The sequence below is a fragment of the Rhincodon typus genome, chromosome 22, assembly GCF_021869965.1.
Source record: "Rhincodon typus isolate 14 chromosome 22, sRhiTyp1.1, whole genome shotgun sequence".
Taxonomy (NCBI): domain Eukaryota; kingdom Metazoa; phylum Chordata; class Chondrichthyes; order Orectolobiformes; family Rhincodontidae; genus Rhincodon; species Rhincodon typus.
In genome coordinates, this window is record NC_063353.1 from 6,802,125 (window position 1) to 6,819,086 (window position 16,962).

A 16,962-nucleotide genomic window follows, 5' to 3' on the forward strand; every position below is an offset into this window, starting at 1 on the left:
CATAGAATCCCTACAGTGTGGGAACAGGCCATTCGGCCCAACAAGACCACACGGCCCCTCTGAAGAGTCTTCCACCCAGCCCCATTCCCCCACCCCTGCATTGCCCATGTTTAACCCACCTGACCTACACATCCCTGGACACTATGGGCAATTTAACATGGTCCATCCACCCTAACTGGCACACCTTTGGACTGTGGGAGGAAACTGCAGCACCCAGAGGAAACATATGCAGACACGGAGAGAATGTGCAAACTCCACACAGTCACCCGAAGCTGGGATTGAACCCGGGTCCCTGGCGCTGTGAGGCAGCAGTACTAACCACTGAGCCACTGTGTAACAAGGTCAGCCAGCTGGACCTCACAGAATATGAGTTCCCTAATTGGGGTTGTTAGTCTGGTCCAATCAGGGAGTCCTGGCTGACATGAAAGGGTGAACGTCAGGGATATGGAGCCCAGAGTGCCTGACTCAGTGAGACGCCATGCTATGGTCAAAGGCTATGCATTTGTAAATGAAGCTTGATTGGTGATGGGATGCCGATCTCTGAGGGGTTATTTCACACAGGACTATCGTTTTAAGGAAAACAATATTTCATTATTAGCTGTGAGGAATCCTAAGGTTTTTTGTCCCACTCATGCCTGGCTAGTTTCTTCATACTTTTAAGGAATCCAATGCCTGCTAAAGGGGCATGTAACAAAACATTCACAAACTTGGAACAGCAGAAGGTGCAGATTGGCTACAGTTTTATATGGATAGGCTTAATAATTCCATACACCATTAAAGCACATGCCAATTTTTAACCCTAAGCACCTAAATAATCTGATTTAGATGGACAAAACAAAAACAAAGGATAAGTGTGATATATCATGAATCTTCTCTATAACATTCATGTCCATAAGGTGTCATAGTTAAATATTGCCTTCTATACTACTGCTCCTGTCACGTTAGTCTGTAAACTATTGGGTCTGATGATTATTAAACAATGACCATTAAAATAGTAAAGACTTCACAGCCAAACTGGTGGGCATACATCAGGAAACATCAACATTGCTTTACAATTATAATCTACAATTATAATCTACAATTATAATCTTAAAATAGGATAAAGTGTCAAGGTGCTCAATAAAGGTTTAAGGACTCAGAGCTAACGATATTCTGAGGGGCTGATAAGGTGGACATTGATAACACAGTGTAGAGCTGGATGAACATAGCAGGCCAGGCAGCATCAGAGGAGTAGGAAAGCTGACGTTTCGGGTCGGGCCCCTTCTTCAGAAATGGGGGAGGGGTAGGGGGCTCTGAAATAAATAGAGAGAGGAAGGATGGGGCTGGGGAAGGTAGGTGGGGTGGTGATAGGTGAGTGCAGGTAGGTAGTGGTAGGGATTGGTCAGTGAGGTGGGAGGAGCGGATAGGTGGGAGAGAAGACGGACAGGTCAAGGAGGCGGAGATGAGAAGGAGGGCTGGTCATGGGATGAGGTCGGGGGTGGGGAGATTTTGGAGCTAGTAAAGTCCACATTGAGACCATTGGGTTGTAGGCTCCCAAGGCGGAATATGAGGTGCTGTTCCTCCAGTTTCTGGGTGGCGTCATTGTGACACTGGAGGAGGCCCAGCATGGACATGTTGCCCAGGGAGTGGGATGGGGAGTTGAAGTGGTTCGCGACTGGAAGGTGTTGTCGTTTGTCGTGAACCAAGTGCAGACGCTCTACAAAGCAGTCTCTGAGCCTCTGTTTGGTCTCACCGATTTAGAGGAGGCCACATCGGGAGCAGCGGATGCAATAGACCACATTAGCGGATGTGCAGATCAAACACTTACTTAAAAAGATGAGTTTCATGGTCGGATTGAAAGGAGGAGACGGAGGTAAACATAGTCAAGAGCTGAAGGGAGGGGTTTCCAACATCAAAAGTCAGATGGTGTGAGAGTTACGCACAAGGTAATGATGAGTCCATTAGGGAAGACAATGCAGAAATTACTGATAGCATAAGAAACATGAGATTGAACGTTGTAGATTTATGACTTTGGCACATCAGGAGTCCATGGAGGCGAGTGAGGACAAGGATGACGCTTGAATAGGACAGGATGTGAGTTACAGTAGAGGCAGCAGGGTTTCAGACTGACTGCATTATACACAGGGGCAGGGGATGAGAGACCGGGGAGAACAGCATCAGGCTGTCTGGAGACCACACTCGCATGGATGGGAGCTTCAACAATGGATGGAGTGAGGTGGGGTGGGGATGATTATGCTACAAAAGTGGAAGTAGATTTATCTTTGTGACAGAGAAAGTTTGGATTTCGGAATTCAGCTCGGGATCGTCCAGGTTGCACACAAGACGGTGCCACCTAAAACCGCGGCCTGTGAGGCTAAAACAATCAGTGTTCAACATAAGGAGTAGATGGAGAGCCCAAGGTTTCAGTCTTCCCACTTGATTAGCTGTTGACACAAGGCTGATATGCTGGCAGGAACATTAGAAGCTACTCTTAGCTGGGGTTCAAGCAGTTCTGAATGACTACGAATGATCCATGGCCATTTCCGAGAACAACTTAGAAAAGGCCTAAACAAAAACATTTATTTTTTGTGCAACGTCCCATGGTGCTTCACACAGTAAGATTATCAAGTAACATAATGCTGATCAGCACAAGGAAACAGAGGGATGGATGACTACAAGTTTGGTCAGAGTCCTAGGTTTTAAGCAGCGTTATGAAGGGAGAAAGAGAGAGGTAAAGCTCAGTGAGGAGTGGGAATGACAGAAGGACCCCACTGAGCAGGGAGTGTGCAACAACTGGCAGGGAGTTACTGGGAACTAGTGACAACGGCTTTCTCAACACATTGCATGCTAGGTTCAGCTGAGAATGAAGGAAGCCACATGTTATTACAGTTGTTCTTTTATTTCGATTATTCTTAACTGAGGAAAGAGCATTTCACAGCTTGCGCTGGGGAGTGGTGGTAAGCAGCTAACAGCCTGGATGCCAATGGTGGGATGATGTTTTACAAATTTGATTAAACTTGGGGAATTGCAAGTGGGGGGAGTGGGACATGACAACAGAAAGTTAGAGGCAGGGCCTGGCTTAAGTAGGTCCAAGGCTTCTTTGATCCAGGGATCAGTGAACAAAATATCTGATGTCACCTGGTTACTCAATGGTGTAAAAGCCATTATAGAATCACTCGTTTCGCTTTTTGTGCATCTGCTGTTTAAATGATCAGCTGTAGCTGACATCCAACACTGGTAACTGCCTTGCTACTCTCCTGGGAATAACGATAAGGTCTGGGCTGCTATCACCCAGGATAGCCTTGATTCATGACATTCAGTGCCACCTATAAGTGAAGACCAGCGAACACTATGCCCATAATGGAGATACGGGCCACATGCTCACAACCAGTCTTTGATCAAATATCCATCAATCGACCCTTTCCAAATTTGCAGATGATTAGATCTTTTGGCCAGGTGATATTTGTGAAAGCTTATCATTTGAAGATAACATGAGGGCACACAGAGGGTGGTGGGTGCCTGGAACTCGCTCCCGGGGAAGGTAGTGGAAGCAGATACTATAGTGACTTTTAAAGGGCGTCTTGACAAATACATGAATAGGATGGGAATAGAGGAATATGGTCCCCGGAAGGGTAGGGGGGTTTTAGTTGTGACGGGCAGCGTATCGGTGCAGGCTTGGAGGGCCGAAGGGCCTGTTCCTGTACTGTAATTTTCTTTGTTCTTTTTTTGATGTGGTGGCATCTTTGCCCAATCTCCACAGATCCAAAGCGTGATACTGAAATGACTGTTTGCATTGCCAGCTGATCTTAAGGTGATTAGTTTTTCTCCTTTGTTTGCCCTGGTTTGACTGAAGGTGAATGGTGTCGAATCTGTGCTGACGAAAAGGGAGACACATGAGTGATATTAATTTCACTTGGGACATACAACTGGCACTTTCATAGACTGTCATCATAATCATCAGGCATGTATTGTATGATTGAAATGTGCACCTTTCTCCATCGTGTGACTTGCTCTATGCTGCAAAACTTTGGAGTCCAAAACATTTGTAATATAAAGAGCTGACATTCAAGTTTCTCCACTGCACACCCACTTGATCAACCACTGTGACTATGTTGTAGACATTGTGGATGCAAACAGGAATTCTGTCTTTTACTCAGTTTGAAGTTTCTTATTTAGTTTGAAGACCACAATGCGGCCTGCACTTTCCTTCCTCATGTTAACCATGCATGTACATGAACCATGTTGCGTATGCCACCTGCTCCATTCAACCAGTTAGTGGAAGCTGGACAATCAAGAAACTAAGGAGGGAATGGAACCTTTAAATGATGCCTTGAATTTTCCATAACCTTTCTCAATTCAGCCAAATTTACTTTGCCAAATTGCCAAATGAGAAAAAAAATACAAAATGCCACTTTCTGGTATAGACGTCACCAGAATCAATTGTTTTGCATGCTCCTTCAGGAATTTCTTCAGGAATCCAAATTAAACAAACAGTAGTACAAAGAGTGAAGGGCAGATTTGATGATTAAAACATCCAAAGTAAGCCGTAGTTTTTTAAAAATATCCTTTACCGTCTTTTTCATACAGATGTAAAACAATGCCATGCTAACTTGGGAACACAGACTTTAGCTTTTAGAAATAAAAGGTCACTTTAACCACACAGCATTGTAAAAGTCTAGGTGCACAATAGATAAGGTGATATGGCAAATTTGGCCATTTGCTCTGGAAAGTCTAAGGCTGGGATTTTCCATTTTGTAGCTGAAGCAAAGGTGGGCGTAGTGGGAGGGGAAGAAAGAAGGCCGTCTGAGGGCACATGGGTAGCACAGATGACATGTCACGGAGGGCGAGTTTAGGCCCAGTGTGAGACTCAGCGGCGTTGACAAAGGCTGCATCTGCGAGCTGGGCCTGAAGCAGGCTCCTGGCAGCTGCGGAGTCGAGTTTGGGCTGGTGCGATAAACAGGGGCGTCTGCATTGGCATCGTCCAACGAGGACTCATAGTAGTGAGGGCGTTGGGGATACAAAATGGCACCAAAGAGTGGCAGCTTTCATTCCAGTGGCTACAGCACACCGAAGGGGACTCGTACCTCACCGCCAGGCCCGAGGCCCACTTACAACAAGAAGGACTGTCAAGTGAACACTTTATTTTTCTGTCTCTATGTTCTATATTTTGGTTTATTTTTCTGTGTTTTGAGATGGTGCTGGAGAGTACAATACTTTACACTGTATTTTGTAACAAAATACATGTGACAATAAATAAATCAAATAACTTCAAAAAATGGTACCACCCTTATAAATATATGTTAACCAGTCACCATTTCCTGTATGTGTGAGTCACTGCCTAGCCACAAATCTAACACTGAAGGTACATGCCTATTGGTGCTACACAATGTTTTGTGGCTCATGGTGTGAAGTGAGCAGCTCCTGCACCATGTGAATGCTATTTTGAATCTTTCCAGACAGACAAATACTGCTATTGTATCACAGACAAATAAGTGGGTCAATTTTGTGTTGAATGATGTGGTCAAGAGGGCTTGGGCCCAGGATCTGGGCTGCACACTGTAGGCTAATACCTCAGGTACCCACAGCATATAGTATATGTTTCAGCCTCACTGTGTAATGGTGTTACCCTTAAAGGACCTCACATCACTTGAGATCGAAGCCCAATCCCTCAATGCCCAAAACACCCCCCCCTCCCCCTTCTACCCACTCTGGGTGTGGGCACAGCTATTTTCATCTCCATTGCGTACTCATTCATTACAGTAAGATGGAAAGTAGCAGTGGCCATTCCACAAACAGTGAGTTTCAGTGCTCTGCCTCTTCATCTTAGGGAACCTTCAGATGTAAACATCCCCATCTGGGTGTCCCTAGTCAACCCCATCAACTTTGTGCCACCCAAGTCCCCACCCTTTACTGCACCAGCACCAGGCATATCAAGTAAAACATAGAAGGTCTGGTATGGGGGTGGCATTGTGGCTCAGTGGTTGGCACTGCTGCCTCACAGCACCAGGGACCCGGGTTCGATGCCACCCTCGGGTGACTGTCTGTGTGGAGTTTGCACGTTCTTCCTGTATCTAGGTGCTCCAGTTTCCTCCCACAGTCCAAAGAGATGTGCTGGTTAGGTGGACTGGCCATGCTAAGTTGCCCATACTGTCAAGGGATGTGTGGGTTAGCCATGGGAAATGCAGGGTTATAGAGTAGGGAGGTGAGTCTGGGTGGGATGCTCTTTGGACAGTCAGTGTGGACTTAGGCCAAATGGCCTGATCTCTCATACTGTCCCTGCACGGAACCTCCCCTGATGGAAGCCAGGATGCTACTGAACACTGACATTTCCTGCCATTCCCCACCCCTTGCTTTAGTGTCTTTGCCCTTTATATTGATTCACTGCCCCTCAGTATTTCACATTCTGGTATTTAGTATTCTGACTCCAGACCCTATAATTAAGTTAGACAAACATGAAGGCTGCGAGAACACAGCAGGCCAGGCAGCATCTGGAGGAAAGGTGTGATCAACGTTTCGGGTTTTGAAGCGTTAACTGCTCCTTTCCTCCAGATGCTGCCTGGCTTGCTGTGTTCTTCCAGCCTCCTGTTTGTCTCCCTTGGATTCCAGAATCTGCAGTTCCCTTATCTCCCACAATTAAGTTACCCAGCCTCCCTCGCACTCTGATAACCTGCCCTGACTTTTAGTGTTCAGACCCCCAGGACTGACCAGGGCCCAACTCCTTGAGAGACTTAGCCAGAAAGCTCCAAAATGATCAGACCCCTGACTGTTTTCTCACCCCTCCTCATACTGGTTGGATTAGACCTACAGGGTTGACTTTGGCCTACTCTCCAGATGACAGGTACTGACCCCCTGATTGTGTGTGAACCCTACCGAGTCTGCACTAAACTGCAAGGTGTGAAAGAAATATTGGGAGCCTTTAAAGTGTGGCTGAGAGTGCAAAACACTAAAAAAAAGGCACGTTAAGACAGAGAGCTGCAAACAAGCAGGTAGGTGCAAAGTCAGTGAGTGCTCTGACCCAGTGAGCAATGCCGAGATGCAACCTGGTCCAAAAATCAGTCGGCTAGCTGCCTGTCTCTGCTCAAAATGCCCTCGCAGCAGCCTTTCAACAATAGTGCCCAGTGTGTCCCCACGTGCAGCAAGCAGGGCACAGTAAGTGGAGATGTACCACAGTGGCGCGGAGGGCTAGGACAGACTGAATGCCAGTGTCCATGGACATGGGATGTGTGCGGCCACGTCCCATGGAGTGTGCCCTCAGGCGATGGTGGCAAGACGGAGGCTTGGGGAACAAGCGGTGAGCTGGAGTCACCAGGTACCCACTCAGACCTCCACGCCAGTAATACCCAGTGCCATGTTCCCATTCAGGGGTTGGGAGAATGGGAGACTACACATTAACAAGGTGTGATGCAGTAATAATGAATGATAATTCCTATTAATAGACCTCTCGAATCTCACCTTGAACATGGAACATGGTTAGAAAACATGACTTGCCGGTCCTGATGCCAAGAAAGGCTGCACCCAACTTCTCACGCTATTCTCCCAGATTTTTCACATTGTGGTGCAGTGATAGTGTACCTACGTCTGAGCCAATTAAACCTGGATTCAAATCCTACTTGCTCCAGAGGTGTGTAATAACATGTCTGAACTGGTTTATTAGAAAAATATCTAGCCACATTGTTCAGGGCCTGGGGAGATTTCATCCCCTGTTTCAAATGAATCAAAAGGATATCTATTTCCATCTATAACCTGCATTTGAATCTCTTACGGAGGCAGATGTTCAAAATGCCCGGGCTGTATTTCATTTATCACCACAGTTATAGATACAAACTTCTGCTGCATGCACATCAGTAATTCTGGTACGTTTTCCTCATTTACTTTCGGAATTAGACTGTCTAAAGCCAGCATCCTGTCACATTGGAACAAACCTGTCCATTTTAGTCATTTTGCTTACTAATTAGCAAAACTAATTTCTTGGTGTCCCCTTCCAGGCCACTCACCATCCTGACTTGGAAATATATCGCCTTTCTTTCACTGTTGCTGGGTCAAAATCCTGGAATTCCCTCCCTAATAGCATTGTGGGTCAACCCACAGCAGGTGGACTGCAGCGGTTCAAGAGGCAGCTCACTACCATCTTCTCAAGGGGCAACTAGGGACGGGCAATAAATGCTGGCCAGACAGTGATGCCCGCATCCCACAAATGAATAAAAAATAAGGAGCTACAGAGTTGGCTTGATGATAAAGATCTAAAGCAAACCATGCTTTGCTGATAATTCTTCTCTATCTTTGTATTTGCATAAACAAATGGAAGCTTGAATCAGTTTTATTTCTGTTAAGATTAAAAGGTTAGAATAGCTTTTATACATTGACTTATGTTAAGTTATGGTGGGATCTGTTGAAAATCCAGCTCTCTGAGCTAGTTAGATTATTTTCCCCTTTTACAGCCGCCTTCCCCAACCCCCCACACGCTACTCCCCCAACGTTTGCTTGCATGTCTTTGATCTATTTCTGCTATTACCACCAACCATTAACACCAGCTATCCATCTATATCACTCCTCTGCTACAATGAACACTCCCTTTGGCTTTTGATCAGTACCTTCCACTGTTCCACTCCTTCCTCCTTATGTGTTAACAGGATAAAATGTAATTTTTCAGCCGCTTTTAGTTCCAAAAGAGAATTATATTGGACTCGAAACGTTAACTCTGTTTTCTCTCTCTACCAGATGCTGCCCAATCTCAGAGCTCCCCCAGTAGTTTTTATTAGGTGCAGAGCTGGGCCTCCTGCCTTTCATTTCATTGTTGTCAGTGTCTGAGCTTGGACATTACTGTATTCATTAGATGCAAATTGTCAAGCAGCTAAAGCAATTAACAGCATGACCTTAAAACTGGAGATTCGGGTGGACAGAAAGACTCTCCAAAATGTTCCACTTTCAAGTTCACCAGACAGTCAACTTCCCTGAAATTCAACTACAGGAATCCTCACAACTGCTATAAACCCTGTGATCTACATGGCCCTCACTTCAAACTTAAAGCATCAACTTCACACAAGGACTGATGACTGTGAGCTAGACAGCAAATTAGTCATCATTTGTATAATTTTACTGCCTTGATCTATAATCAATCTTTGTATGTACATGTTTGTATGTGTGTGTGTGAGTTAGAGGGAGGATAGAGAGAGTGAGTGAGTGAGTGTGTGTGTGAGTGATGGGGAGCATAGCGAGGGTGAGTGAGTGTGTGTGCGTGTGTGTGTGTGTGTGTGTGTGTGTGTATGTGAGAGAGAGAGAGAGAGAGAGAATGTTTGTGTGTGTGAGAGAGTGTGTGAGAGAGAGTATATATATGTGTGTGTGAGAGAGAGTGTGTGTGTATTTATGAGTGAACGTGTGTGTGTGTGTGTGTGTGAGAGAGAGAGAATGTGTGTGAGAGAAAGTGTGTGTGCGTTAGTGAGTGTCTGTGTGTGACAGAGAGAATGAGCGTGTGAGAGAAAGTGTGTATGTGTTAGTGAGAGTGTGTGTGAGAGAGAGAGAATGTATGTGTGTGTGTGTGTGAGAGAGAGAGTGTCTGTATGTGTGTGTTTATGTATGAGAGAGAGTGTGTGTATGTATGTGTATATGCATGCATGTGTCTATAGGAATGAGTGTGTGAGATGTGTTTTAAATTTAGATTCAGTGGTTAAGAATAAATAACCCTTACATTAAAACCCACATCACTACTTGTGGAAGCATTTAATTAGACAACAAGGACAAGAAAAGACAGTCTTTCAAAACAAAATAAACTGATCACAGACAGTGGGGGGAATAACATACATTCTGTCCATGACAATGGCAGAAATGAAGAGTGTCTGTTTTGCAATGTTAGTCTATAAGCTTGTTGCAAGTACATTCATTTCCATGTTGGCTGCTGGCACTTCTGGTCTGTATATTCTTGTTGCTTCTCCAAGTCGACATCAACAAAGAACAAACCACAATGTCGTTTGTTAGAGCTCAATGTGCAACAACGGCCTGTCCTAGCTGCCACACTAAAACGGTCACCGCACTGCAAAAGGCTGATAAGCACTTTGAGGCTGCCTGATATCTTTAAGGTTTCTTGGAATTTTTCTTTTGAGGTGATAGAAAAGGCTGTAAATCTACACATTTTCAGGAGTGCCGACTCACTCTGCCAGATGCTCTCAACGTGCCTTTAGCGTATCCACTGGCTTGGGAAAATTGAATGCTCTCGTATGGCCTGACCATCGCTGTTGTACACATCTACCTGCTTCAATGTTGTTGAATCAAGGGATTATATAGCTAGAAGTAACAAAGAGGATTGACGGGGGGCAGAGCGGAGGATGTGATCAATGAGGACTTCGGTAAGGCATTCGAAAAGGTTCTGCATGGTAGACTGCTTAGCAAGATTCAATCACATGGAATACAGGGAGAAATAGCCAGATGGATACAGAACTGGTGGTGGAGGGTTGCTTTTCAGACTGGAAACCTGTGACCTGTGGTGTTCCGCAAGGATCGGTGCTGGGTCCATGCTTTTTGTCATTTATATAAATGATTTGGATGTGAACATAGGAGGTATGGTCAGTAAGTTTGCAGATGACACCAAAATTGGAGGTGTAGTGGACAGCAAAGAAGGTTACCTCAGAGTATGACAGGACCTTGATCAGATGGGCCAATGAGCTGAGGAATGGCAGATGGAGTTTAATTTAGATAATTGTGAGGTGCTGCATGTTGGAAAGGCAAATCAGGGCAGGACTTACACACTTAATGGTAAGGTCCTGTGGAGTGTTGCTGAACAAAGAGACCTTGAAGTGCAGGTTCATAGTTCCTTGAAAGTGCAGTCACAGGTAGATAGGACAGTGAAGAAGGTGTTTGGTACGCTTGCCTTTATTGGTCAGTGCATTGAGTATAGGAGTTGGGAGGACATGTTGTGGCTGTACAGGACATTGATTAGGCTCTTTTTGGAATATGGGTGCAATTCTGGTCTCCCTGCTGTAGGAAAGATGGTGTGAAACCGAAAGGGTTCAGAAAAGATTTGCAAGGATGTTGCCAGGATTGGAGGGTTTGAACAATGGGGAGAGGCTAAATAAGACTATTTTCCCTGGAGTGTTGAAGGTTGAGAGATGACCTTACAGAGGTTTATAAAATCATGAGGGGCATGGATAGGCTGAATAGACAAGGTCTTTTCCCTCGGGTGGAGGAGTCTAAGCCGAGAGGGTGTAGGTTTAAGGTGAGAGAGTAAAGACTTAAAAGGGGGCTAAGGGGCAACTTTTTCATGCAGAGGGTGGTGCGTGTATGGAACAAGCTGCCAGAGGAAGTGGTGAGGGGGGTACAATTACAACATTTAAAAGGCATTTGGATGGGTATATGAAGAGGAAGGGTTTAGAGGAATATGGCCAATTGCTGGCAAATGGGACCAGGTTTACCCTAGGATATCTGGTTGGCATGGGCGAGTTGGACCGTAGGGTCTGTTTCCACGCTGTACATCTCTATGACTCTGTGACGTAGAGGGAGGCTATTCACTTTAATGGCTGTGGAGGACAAGGCACCAAATATATTCAAGACTGATAGATTTTTTAAGATTTTAAAGGCATCCAGGGACACACTGAGAAAGCATTGAGTTAGAGGATCAGCCATGATCATGCTGAATAGCCGAGCAGGCTGAATGGCCTACTCTTTCTCCTAGTTTCTATGTTTCATGGCAGTTCTCTGTAGATTTATTAAATTAGCCACATTCTCCTGCTCAGTGCCCAGAGCTCTGCAAGTTTATTGCTTTCAATAGGCATCCAACTACCTTTTGAAATCCTTGATTGTCTCCACTTCTATCACCAACACACAGGAAGGCAGTGGTCTAGTGGTGTTAACAGTGGACTGTTGATCCAGAGACCCAGATAACGTTCTGGGGTCCTGGATTTGAATCCCACCACAGCAGATGGTGGAATTTGAATTCAATAAAAATCTGGAATTAAGAGTCTAATGATGAACATGAATCCATTGCCAATTATTAGGGGAAAAATCCATCTGGCTCACTAATGTCCTTTAGGGAAGGAAACTGCCATCTTTGCCTGGGCTACATATGTCTCAAAACCCACAGCAACGTGATTGACTCTTAAGTGCCCTCTGAGATAGGCCATAAATGCTGGCCTGGTGATACCCTCATCCCATGAATGAATTTAAAGAAAAGCAGTGAATTTATGACCACTCACAGCTCAACCTTACTCCATCGACATTTTGATATAAAACATCTATCTGCTCATTGCAGGCTTCTCCCAGTCCTGTCTCTTGTAAAACACCCCAAATGCAAATTGACCCATTCTGATCCAGGCCACAACATTAGTAAGGTGTTAGCTGGCCATTTGTCAGAGTAGTAACTAGGTTTTTACTTCAGTACAGCCCCGATGTAGAGAGTAGGGAGATGCATTGTCTGAAGCTGACAAAAACAAGAGAAAGGTTGCAACAGTAGAATCAAATAATAACTCAAACAAGTGCATCCTCACAATGTGGTGCATGTCTAGCTTTCAGACACCTTCAGTAAATTAGACACCTTGTACTATTTTGCATAATAGTTAGATTAAAATACTTGATATGCTAATTATAATTCATTTTCAGCCATTTATGATCTCTCTCACAGTGTTTGATCACATTCTTGCCAAATTTGCAGCAAAGGATTGAGACAGGCCCCTCATGAAAGGAGTTGGTAGAGTTGCATTACTGATTAAGGAGATTCTGTACGAAGAAAAGACATCTTGGAGGACTCATCCAGCAAGGGCTTAGGGGTAGGTCTTAAGAATAAGAAAGTTGCAATCACTGTATTGGGGTTAGACTATATGCCTCCCAATAACCAGTGAAAGATAAAGGAACAGATATGAAAGCAAGTCAGGGAAAGATGCAAAAACAACACAGTCTAGTTCCTCCTTAAATGTGTCCGAGCTTGCCTGTGCCTCCTTAAGCATGTCAGACAAAGCCGAACAGAATGGTATGAATGAATTTGCCCAGGTGTCCCACAATACCAAAGCGGACACATCCCTACGAACACAAGCCGGTACCAATGCAAAACAGTCCCAACTATATTAGGAAACAAGATTCTGTAGTTTTTACTACTAAACAATACTATCTTTAATTCTATTTGACCCTTAGGCCTGAATCTCGTATAGATCTCTCTCTCTCTCTCTGTGGGACTGCGAAGCTGCTTTATCTCTCTCTTTCTCTCTTTCTCTCTCTCTCTCTCCCTCTCTTTTTCTCTCTCTCCGGGTGTACAGCTGGCCTCCACCTTTTGCCATGCTGGTCTCTTCACACTGTCTCTTATTTGATCGACAGGCAAGTCCTATTTTTATATCTTTTCCCGTAGCTTCTGGATCGTTCTATAACATTAGCCAATCAGGAGTTCCTGCTTTATGGCTACTGATGGTTTGGATAGCTTTGTTAAATGCTAAATGTCCTGTTAATGTTTGCTACATTGACACTGAGTGTCTGGTTCCTGGTTGCCAATATGCATCTCTTCTTCATTTAGTTGATGAGATATGTCTATCCATGATGACACTTGACAGGCTATGTTCTTTTCACTTTGTTAATATATTTAGCACCTAGTTGCTGTTTGTGTCTGGTATCTGGGTTTTGTGACTTCAGAGTTTCACTTGGCCAATGTACCCAGCATCCCTTGCTGTTTGACCAAGTTGGCAATGTTTTAGCAACCAGGAGGCTGCTACATTGTAGTGAGTGATTTTAACTTCCCAGCATTGACTGGGCGATGAGGCAGAATTTGTCAGGTGCATGCAAGAGAGCTTCTCGAAACAATATGTCAATAGTCAAATGAGGGAAGGGGCCGAACCAGACTGTGTACTGAGCAATGAGCCTGGCCAGGTGATCAAAGTTTCAGTAGAGGACAATGTTGGGCAGAGTGATCATAATTTCATAGTATCATAAGATACTAATGGATAAGGATAAGACTGGTCCTCGGGTGAAAGTGCTAAACTGGGGGAAGGCTACAACAGTATTAAGCAGGAATTGGAAAAATTAGATTGGGGGCGCTGTTTGAAGGTAAATGTATATCTGAAATGTGGGAGTCTTTTAAAAGCCAGTCAACCAGAGTTCAGGACCAGCATGTTCTTGTGAAAATGAAAGATAAGGATGGCAAGATTCGAGAACCTTGGATGACAGAAGGTATTGAAAGTTTAGTCAAAAAAAGAAAAAGAATGCATATGTTACGTTTAGGAAACTGAGATCAAACAAGGTCCTTGAGAAGTATAAAAGAAGCAGAAAAGAACTTAAACAAGAAATTAGCAGAGCTAGGAAGAGCCATGAAATATCCTTGGAAAATAGGATTAAGGAGAATCCCAAGACATTTTATACATATATTAGGAGCAAGAAGGTAACTAGGGAAAGGGTAGGTCAACTCAAGGTCAAAGGAAGCCAGAGGAAGTGGCTGAGGTCCTTAATGAATACTTCACATTGTTAGTCACTAATGAGAAGGACACAGATGATGGTAGGGGTTTGTTGATACTCTGGGGCATGTTGATATTAAAAAGGTGATTTTGGGTGTCTTGGAAAAACATTAAGATAGATAGGGCCTGATGGGATCTATCCCAAGATCCTTAAGGAAGCAAGGGAGAAGATTGCTGGGGCCTTGACAAAGATCTTTGTATCTTCTTTGGCCACAGGTGAGGTCCTAAAAGTCTGGAGAACAGCCAATGTTGTTCCTTTGTTTAAGAAGGGCAACAGGGACAATCCAGAAAATTATAGGCCAGTGGTAAGGAAATTATTGGAGAAGATCCTTACATTTGGAAAAGAATGGGCTTATTAGGGATAGTCAGCACGGCCTTGTGCTGGGAAGGTCTTGTTTCACAAACTTGATGGAATTTTATGAGGAAGTGACAAAGGTGACTGATGAAGGTAAGGCAGACGATGTTGTCCACATAGACTTTACTAAAGCATTTGACAAGGCCTTCATGGTAAGCTGGTCCAGAAGACTAAGTCACATGGGATCAATGGTGAGTTGGCAAATTGGACACAAAATTGGCTTGGTCATAGAAGACAGAGGGTAGTTGTGGAGGGGTGTTTTTCTGACTAGAGGTCCATAACCAGTGGTGTTGCACAAGAATCAGTGCTAGGACCTCTATTGTTTGTAATATATATATAAATGATTTGGATGAAAATACAGATGGTCTGATTAGTAGATTTGCAGACAACGTGAAAATTGGTGGAGTTGTAGAAGTGAGGAAAGTTGTCAAAGGACGCAGCAGGATATAGACCAGCTGGGCAGTTGGGTGAGAATTGGCAAATGGAGTTTAATACAGAGAAGTGTGAGGTGACGAATTTTAGGAGGTCAAACGCAAGAGGAAAGTATACAGTAAATGGCAGGATATATGGGGGCATTGACATTCAGATGGATCATAGGGTGCAAGTCCATAGCTCTCTGTAAGTGGCAACACAAGTGGATAAGGTGGCAAAGAAGGCAGATGGTATGTTTACCTTCGTCGGTCAGGGCATTGAGAATAAAAGTTGGAAAGTCATGTCACAGTTGTATAAACCTTTGGTCAGGCCATACTGTGCACCGTTCTAGTCACCACACTATAAGAAGAATGTGAAGACTTTGGAGAGGAGGCAAAAGAGGTTTACCAGCTTACTGCCTGGATGAGAGTGTATTTTCTATAAGGAAAGGTTAGACAAACTTGGTTGGTTTTCACTAGAGAGTCAGAGGCTGAGGGGCAACCTGATAGAAGTATATGAAATAATGCTAGGCATGGATAAGGTGGACAGTCGATGTATTTTTCCCAGGGTGGAAACATCTATTACTAGGGGGCATAGGTTTAAGCTCGGTGGGGGGGCAAACGTTTAAGGGAGATGTGCAAGATTTTTTACACAGAGTAGTAGATGCCTGCTAAGGGAAGTGGTAGAAACAGATACATTAGGAAAGTTTAGGAAAGAAGAATTTAGATAGACACATGAACAGGCAGGGAATAGAGGGATATGGACCATGTGCAGGCAGATGGGATTAATGTAGAATTGCTCATGGTCAGCACAGACATGGTGGGCCGAAAGGCCTGTTCTTGTGTGGTACTGTTCTATATTCCATGAAAATGCAGGGCTTATTTATTTATAAATAGCTTTGATATAATAAATTGAGGAGACATCGTAGTTTCAGGGTCACAAGGTAAGTTTGAATACCGAACATCTTTCATTTATTTGAATCTTTCAAGAGACCAAAGGAATCATATTGCTCTAAAAGCATTTGTTGACTCTTCAACCAGTCTTGCAGCCTGCAGCCAAGACTTCTAGTGACGAAAAATTTTCATGATTCCACTTCACAGTGTTTATCTTCATATTTTATAATTACTTTGACAGGGGTATGTGAAAGTATGTGAAAATCTTTGACATCGCAAAAGTCTTGTTGAGGCTGTACACGCTGTTTGTGAAGCCTCTTCTGGAGCACTGTGTCCAGTTCTGGCACCCTGTTATAAAAAGGATATTATTAAACTGGAAAGGGTTCAGAAAAGATGTTGCCAGGAATGGGGGGTGTTTGAGTTATAAAAATAGGCTGGGACTTATTTCACCGGAGTGTAGGAGGTTGAGAGATGAACTTATTGAGGTTTATAAAATCATGAGGGGCATAGATAAGGTGAATCCCTAGGGTGGGGGAGTTCAAAACTAGGGGGCACATTTTTAAGGAGAGAGGAGAGAGATTGAAAAAGGACATGAGGGACAACTCTTTTATACACAGAGGGTGGTTCGTGTGTGGTATAAACATCCAGAGGAAGTGGTGGATGGGGGTACGGTTAGACCATTTAAAAGACATTTGGATAAGTACATGAATAAGAAATGTTTGGAGGAATATGGGCCAAACACAAGCAGTTGGGACTAGTTTAGTTTGGGATTATGATCGGTGTGGACTAGTTGAACTGAAGGATCTGTTTCTGTGCTGTCTGACTCTATTACTGTAGCAATATTCAAGTGTAAATATCCATTTAGATTTATCCTGATGAATTCTGAAAGCACTGGAAGTCAAGAAGA

The 16,962-nt window shown here is 44.0% G+C and overlaps 1 protein-coding gene across 1 annotated transcript in view; it reads right to left on the reverse strand.

Moving 5' to 3' along the window:
- The window catches only part of st8sia1 (ST8 alpha-N-acetyl-neuraminide alpha-2,8-sialyltransferase 1), a 71,269-nt gene that overhangs the window by 19,343 nt on the left and 34,964 nt on the right, over window positions 1-16,962 (reverse strand). The gene's annotated exons all lie outside the window — the stretch shown is intronic.